Raw genomic sequence first — 7,276 nt, forward strand, 5'->3', positions numbered from 1 at the left:
ATTTCAACATTACAAATCTCCAAGGCAACGTTCACAACTCAGCGGAGATGTGTTTCTCTTCCAGCTCATTGTGCAGCTGCATATTTCACAATGAAAAGTCTACCATGCTTGGATCACGACAATAATCCTATGTGTCGTGTTTTGTTGTCGAGCCTGCTTGTTTGGATCGAAAGTATTTTTAATAAGCCACATTTGATACGAATATTCGAAGGGATCGATCCGGCTTATCATCTGCATTAAAATTCCATATATGCTCTTCCTCTTCTGTAGAAGGCAGTTCAGGCATTGTCCTGGAGTAATCAATAAAATGAAATCTAAAAAAGAGAGAAGAATAGCAAAGCTGACTTTGTTCAGCTGCTGTCGGCAGATGACCTTTCTTAAATAAAGAGAACATTCCCAGAAACAGACTTCATTCATTTCACAGAGCAAATGCAGGTATTTTTTTAAAGGGAGAAAAAAAAAAAATAACATCGCGCGCCCAAGCCAAGAACAATAGAGTACGAGGTTATTTCTGAAATCATCGGTCTCGTTATTCCAATGAGCATTGAGAAATATAGTATCAGGTGTCACCGCTGCTTGAGTTATAAAAGGGCGCATGCCCTAGCAGGCATGATGCTGTCTGAAACTCTAAGATGCATGGCATCTGTTTGCTTAGAAAACACATTTAACATATCTTAAGATTTCAAAGGGATAAAATGCAAAGATGGCTCATATTTCAAGGTGAAAGTTCTCAGTTGACAAAAGATGTTTCAATGTTTATTGCAACTGTGGTTCTCTCTCTCTCTGTAAACTTTTTTTTGCTCATGAGCTGATGCATGGATATATTTATAGTTCGGTTTTATTTAACTACGTTCATTTGTACCGATCTGTGACAGATTTATATGAGCATGGATTCTTGGAGTCACTGTTGTATTATTTATATTTCTATAAATTAAGGCCATTATCATCTAAGATGGCCCCTGACAACAGGGTACGGTGGTTGGAAATAGCGTTTAATATTTCCTTAGACCTGATGAATTCTCTACGGATTGTGTCTGACGCAGGCTGAGAAATCATCATCTCTGCTGGAAAAAAGGAGGTCTTGAGTAATAATAATAATAAGTCACTAATGAAAGACAAAAGTTTCAGGACTATTTGTCGACGCTGGTTTTTAATCTTTCTAATGACGGCCTTGACGATAAATAGATGAGGGAGATAATACATGGCCGACGACGCCCACAAACCAGGCTTCTCTCCCTGCCACTGCACGTGATTAGCCTCTAGGACGCATTCACATCGCGCCTCTTAAATCTTCTTTTCATCTCCGAAGTGATTTTCACGCATGAGTTAAATGACAGGTAGGGTAACACAATCAAACTTAATTGGTGACTTCATCATAAAATGGTCTATTTACGATGTGAGAACGCTGAAAATTAATAATCAGTTATAGAAGAGGAGTACAGAGAAGATGAAGAGAAGATGGTTGTCTCAGATGCTTCTTAAAGGACTCCGTACAGACCCAGCATGGCTGGACGAGCAGGACGGGCAGGGGCTGGGATGCTGGCTTTGTCACATCCCAGCTACATAATCCAGATCAAACTATATAATCTTATTGAGCCTCGATTTTTCTACCTGTGGAACTGGGATGCTTATGTCACAGAATTCGAGGGGCTTAAATGTCATAAATTAAACGAGTGTCACTATCGATTGTTCCTTAATAAAGATTGCTAAAATACATGTCTGCCAGCTATTTCTGTCCGGCACATAGGAACATAATGAGCATTTACTATGCGAAAGTTGGAAGACAACGGTGAAAGAATTGGATTTATCAGCACGGAGTGCAGCGTGTGTCCGCCGTCTGTCCCACGGCCGTATCCCAGGAGAAGGATCTCTCTTATCAGTGTTGGGTTTTTCCTATAGAGGTTAAGCTACTTGAGCTGTGGTTCATTAACGGCAACGCTCTCTGGTGTAAGTGTTGACAATATCTCAAGTCCATCAATGAGGAAAAAAACAGTTTTATGCGTTTAGTGTTTCTTAAAGTACCACGGGCCATTACATGAATTTTAAACACGAAGAGACGTGAGCACCGCGTGGGTCAGACTGCTCTGAGCTGACGAAGCAAATGCCGATGATGGCGCAGGTGCTTCCGGCTGGGTTGAGGCACGGGGGAGGGGAGTACCCGGGCCCCTGGTGTCAGATGTGACCGCATCCGGACCCAGCTGTACCTCCACGAGAGTGTGAGCCCCTGAGCCTGTTACCTGGATTTCTTTAGACTCGAGCTCCCTGTCGATGCGGTGGGCAGTGCAATGGGGTGGTACTTGCTGGTGGCTGTTGGCGAGTTGGTCGGGAACACATCTGTGAGACGCAGGGTGCCGAGTCAGCCCTGCAGGGGGTGCCCGTGCCGCTGGGACTTTCGTCCACACCCCAGGACACTGCACCCCCAGAAGGCTGTTGGAATTGTGAAAAGCCTAAAAGGAACAATCAGCACACTCAACGGAAATAGCCGAGAGGTGAGAGGGACCACAGCACCCTCGAGTGTGGCCCGTGCCTCACCCTCCCCTGGTCCCGGACATGGTCCCCGACTTTTCATCTCAGCGGTACCCCAAGGTCAGAATGAGACGAACACTGCAGGGGGAGGAGAAGCTCGAGCGACGTCGCTCGCTCGAGAGTTCGGATCCTCACCTGGGGATGGAGAGGGGCTGGAATCCACGCTGAAGCTTTCGTGTCGTGCGGATGTAGACCCGTCGCTGAGGCTGGAGCTCAGTGGCAGAGAACGAGAGAGACTCCCAGGCGGCCCCGCGTGTCCTCGGCACCATCCAGCCCACCAATCCGGAGGCTGCGGATACTCAGCAGCTTCTGACCTGCAAAATGGCAACGTCATTCAGTCAAACCTATGTTCGAAGCATGGAAATGTCTTTAGAAACATTTCTTATGATAACTTCTTTTTCATCTTTATTTTCATCTTACGGTCTTCGCGATCTGAGACTGTCCTGCTTGCCGTGGGTCCAGGTGCGCTCGAGTTCAATTCCCTGGGGATATATTAGTGTTTAGATGGCGGAGTCTCACAGAAGAACGTCTAACGATGCCGTGGGACATGCACGTAAGGGTGGACGGGAGTTCAAAGGTGCCTCTTACGTGTTGTTCCAGTAATGCCATTCTGCCGTACGTGGCTGCTCATTGTGTAACGTCTTCGCATGAGTTTGTATCCACGAAAGCCCATGTGGAATTTGCCTTATACTTGGGCCTTCACGGATCTTTGTGCGTTAACTGGAAATGCATTTAGACAGGGAGGGCTTGGGGGCAAACCATCTGGTTTGCACTTATCTTGGTTAAAAATATACTCTTGCAAAAAATGAGCAAGATATTCCATATCGGGCCACTGGGGAAGATAATCTGAGACGCCGCCTGTGGCCCCGGGCTGATCTGATGAAGCGGATGTGGTTGGCGCCCTGCCCCCATCACCTAGCCCCGATGGCTGGATCTTCCCGACAGAGCTCCACCTGTCCTGCCCTGCCACCGGCTCTCCTCAGAAGTGGGCTCGGGACTCCTCCTGGGGCCGTCCACAGAGGGCAGCTGGCTGTCGCTCGTGGCCCTGTCCTGCCCCTCCTCTGTTGTCCCTTTCTGATTCAGGACCCCGGCCACGGCAGCCCCCACGCTGATGATTGTCCCTGTCAGAACTGTCCCTTCCAGACTTTGAAACTCAGCTTGACCAACTAAACCAGGCTCTGGCTTGGTTCGCCCCTAGATTCATTAACATCCACGCTGCCTTAGGAACCCCGACCTCCCAGCTCCCGACAGGGGCCTCCCGCCAGGCCCCGTGGAGTGGCAGAAAGCAGGAGGTGTATGGCACAGCTGGACCATGACTCGATGTCGCCGTTCCCTTTCTGAGCCACCCTTTAATTGAGATGACTGTCATCACTTTAATGCTGGCTTTCAGAACATGCATTTCCCAAGCCCAGGCCAGGCGAGCTCTCTCGCTACGCTCACCTTTAAGGGTTTTCCTGCTTTGGGGGTCCATTTCCATCAAGGACACCATTCAGGAAGATGGCAAGGAAAATAAACTTTTGTAATATTGCAAATCTCCCCCTGCTTTTATAAACTCTTTCGCAAGGCCACGATCTTCCATTTCTTTGGCTAGGCTGAGAATTACAGATCGAAGAAAGAAGTCTGAAAAAATCTGTGTCTTTAAATTGATAATGCATCAATTACACATTCCTGCTCAGCTTTTTAAATCTTGCATTACTTCTTTTTATTTAACAGTCAGTTTTCCTAAGAGTCAGGAGTGGGCGAGACATGAGGATATTTCTCTTGAGGAATGTCCTGCACAGCACCGAGGCGATCAGCCTGAGGACAGCATCGGAACCAGCTTCGCCCGGGCAGGAGTGGGTGCCCCTGCTCCGTCGTGGGCTCCACACAGGCCAGGAACTCAGGATGGCAGGGAACACCCCGAAGTCATGGTGTGCGAACAACATCCCCCCATTGCAGCCATCAATTTCAGAGCGTCTGCTGGAATTTCAGAGCACACCGTGACCCTCAAAATCCAAACCCCACTAACGTAAAACTTTAGATTTGCAGAAGAGCCTCTGGAGCTCAGAGGCAACAAGGTTGGGTGGTGAGTCCACATCACAGTGCATGGAGGACTCGGGCCTTGTTGCCGGACGGCGCACACTCCACTGCCCAAGGGCAACATGGGGACTCGGGCCCCCCTGTGCTCTGTGTGTCTGTTTTAGCCGAGATGCTGGGCAAACTGGCTGCAAACCCTCAGCGTGGTCTCCTTGATCTGTAAATGAAGATCGCGATGACGACGCCCCCTCTGCTCCGTCAGAATGATGATGACATTAAAGAGCGTTCTCAGGGGCGGAACACCTGCTGTGTGCACTTCGAGAGCAGAGGAGTTTCTTCGTGTGGACGGACGACAGAGCATCATCCGGTGGCTTCAGGCGCTGTGTAGAGTTGACAGAGCTGAGGTCCCAGGACCTGCGCCTGGACTGGGGACCATGGACCTCTGCAGGCTGCCCAGCTTCCCCGCTGCTTTAATTCACTCCCTCTTCTCGAGGAGCCGGGCTTGCTCACATCACTAAGGGGAGCAGGAAAGGGTGCTGGCTCACGGACGCTGTTTAACACGTGTTTTTTCCTCCTTACCTTATTGACACGAACTGCAGATATCTCTGCCAGAAACGTCCAATTGCTCCTTTGTCTAAAGGAGATTTTATATCGATCTTAATCTAATTAGCCGGTTTGAACTACGGTTTGTCAGATTCCTGTCTTGATCTAATTAGCTTCTGCGGGGGAAGCAGCCTGGACCCGAAGCCATAATTGCTGGGTTGCAGAAGCTTTTCTGTCGGGGTCGGTGAGCGGGATGGAGACGTCCCTGAGCACGGCAAGCCACCGACAGCTTAAATATGTCTTCTAGAAATGCCACTGGACGTGAAGCCAGAAATATCTACGAGCTCAACACTGGGCTCCTCCTGCCTCTCTAGCTGTGCGACCTTAGGCAAATTAGTCGTTCTGTTTAAACCTCATTTTCTTTATCTGCAAAATAGGCCTGATCGGAGGGGGGCTGATGCGCTCAGTCTGAGCAGAGGGACGACAGTGCCCGGACAGTGTCTAACGCCTGGACTTTGAAGAAACAGTGGAACAGGTAAGGCCACACGTAAGGTGAGCAGGGGACTGGTCAGGGGAGCGAGTTCGAACAGGACCCTCACGGCCGGCCGGGGCAGGACTCTCCCTGCGGAGAATCTTCGCGACGTGGAGCTTTCCTGGGTGAACAGCGAGATTTCCTATTCCTTATCATGCACAGTGAGCATCCTGCCTACGCTCATTTGCTTCTCTCGGGCCCTTTGAAGTTCAGATTACCCTTCTAGCAGATTGGCTGTATAGAAATATAGAAAGCTTTCTCTTTTTCATTCTTCGTTCCTTTTTTTTTTTTTTTTTTAATTTCTATACTCCTTTATTATCAAGTCTTGAAAATAGCAAGTCGACGTTTATCTTCTAGCTTCAAAGATTGGCTGTGAGGGGTGGTTTATGGTCCTACTGAACCCCGAAGTTCTGGGCATGTGCCCTCATGCCGTAGAAATGCAGTTCCGAATTTTGGCAGGTCCTGCCCACTGAACACACAGCTCTGAACTTGTCACGGAAGCTCCTGCATCGAGAATTCTACTTCTCCTTCTGCAGATGTAAGATGCAGTTAATGATATTTGTTTTGGAAAGATGTAAAATGTCATGGCTTAAGTTCATATTCAGGGCAAACGTTAATATTAGTCTTCTTAACCACCCCCATTCTTCCTTATCCTAAGATACAAAAAAATAAAAAATTAAAACAAACCTTCGATGCAGTCGAATTTACGGGCTCTAATCAATTGCTAACAACACAATCGAAAATACATAAGATGACATTTTGTTAATGGTTTTGCACAACTTCAACTGGGTTCCAAAATCTTCAGAGCTATGAGAGTCGTAGAACTAAAACCAAAATTTTTTTTTTTTTTTTTTCCCTAAAGCGAACTAAAAGCACAGGTATTCCGAAACACAGATTTGTCTTTTTTTTTTCAGTAATCAGTTGTTTCTATTCTGCCTACTTGTTGCCTGTACGGGGCATATGACATCTTTGACAAGTCTTATTATTGCAAAGTTGGAAGTTTGGGAACGAGGCACAGCTCAAGAGCTTCAAAGCAGCCCGGGCACTGGGAATCGCGCGCTGACACTCTTCTTTGTGTGGATCGTCTCCGGGAGGTCATGGGCACGAGGACCCACGGCCCATCACATTCGCTAGGAGAATGGATGGAGACGGTAGAAACAGCACACTTGGCCGAACTCCTTCCCACCGCAAACCTTTTGAAACGACAGAACTGTGGAATTCATTCATTCATTCATTCATTTATTCATTCATATATATCTATATCTATATCTATATCTATCTATATTTATTTATTTATTTCTTTGGCGCCTACAGCACCTGGTCTTCCTAGGTGGTCTCCCCTCCAAGTACTAACCAGGCCTGACCCTGCTTAGCTTCCGAGATCAGACGGGATCGGGCTTGTTCAGGGTGGCGTGGCCGAAGACAAACTAGGGAATTTAAAACGAACATATTTGTGCTAGAACGAAAGGAAGAATGGTCATTTCTTTTGGGTTGCCTGGAGATTTGAAGAATCCTAGAACCTGGAGAGCAGGGCGGACCGGATTTACGGAGAAACGAGAGGTGGAAAGCCACAGTCCAAAACGCAGGCCGTGTGGGACCTCGCACCCGTGTCCCCGAATAGTGTCTCTACAAACGCCCCGCACTCCGGCATCGACTTGG

At 48.0% G+C, this 7,276-nt stretch overlaps 1 pseudogene; it reads right to left on the minus strand.

The window, feature by feature from the left end:
- Positions 1–6,922: 6,922 nt before the first annotated feature.
- Positions 6,923–7,041, minus strand: LOC111732130 (annotated as a pseudogene).
- Positions 7,042–7,276: the final 235 nt, after the last annotated feature.

Source organism: Pteropus vampyrus, unplaced genomic scaffold (genome assembly GCF_000151845.1).
Source record: "Pteropus vampyrus isolate Shadow unplaced genomic scaffold, Pvam_2.0 Scaffold429, whole genome shotgun sequence".
In the NCBI taxonomy this organism is placed as follows: Eukaryota; Metazoa; Chordata; class Mammalia; order Chiroptera; family Pteropodidae; genus Pteropus; species Pteropus vampyrus.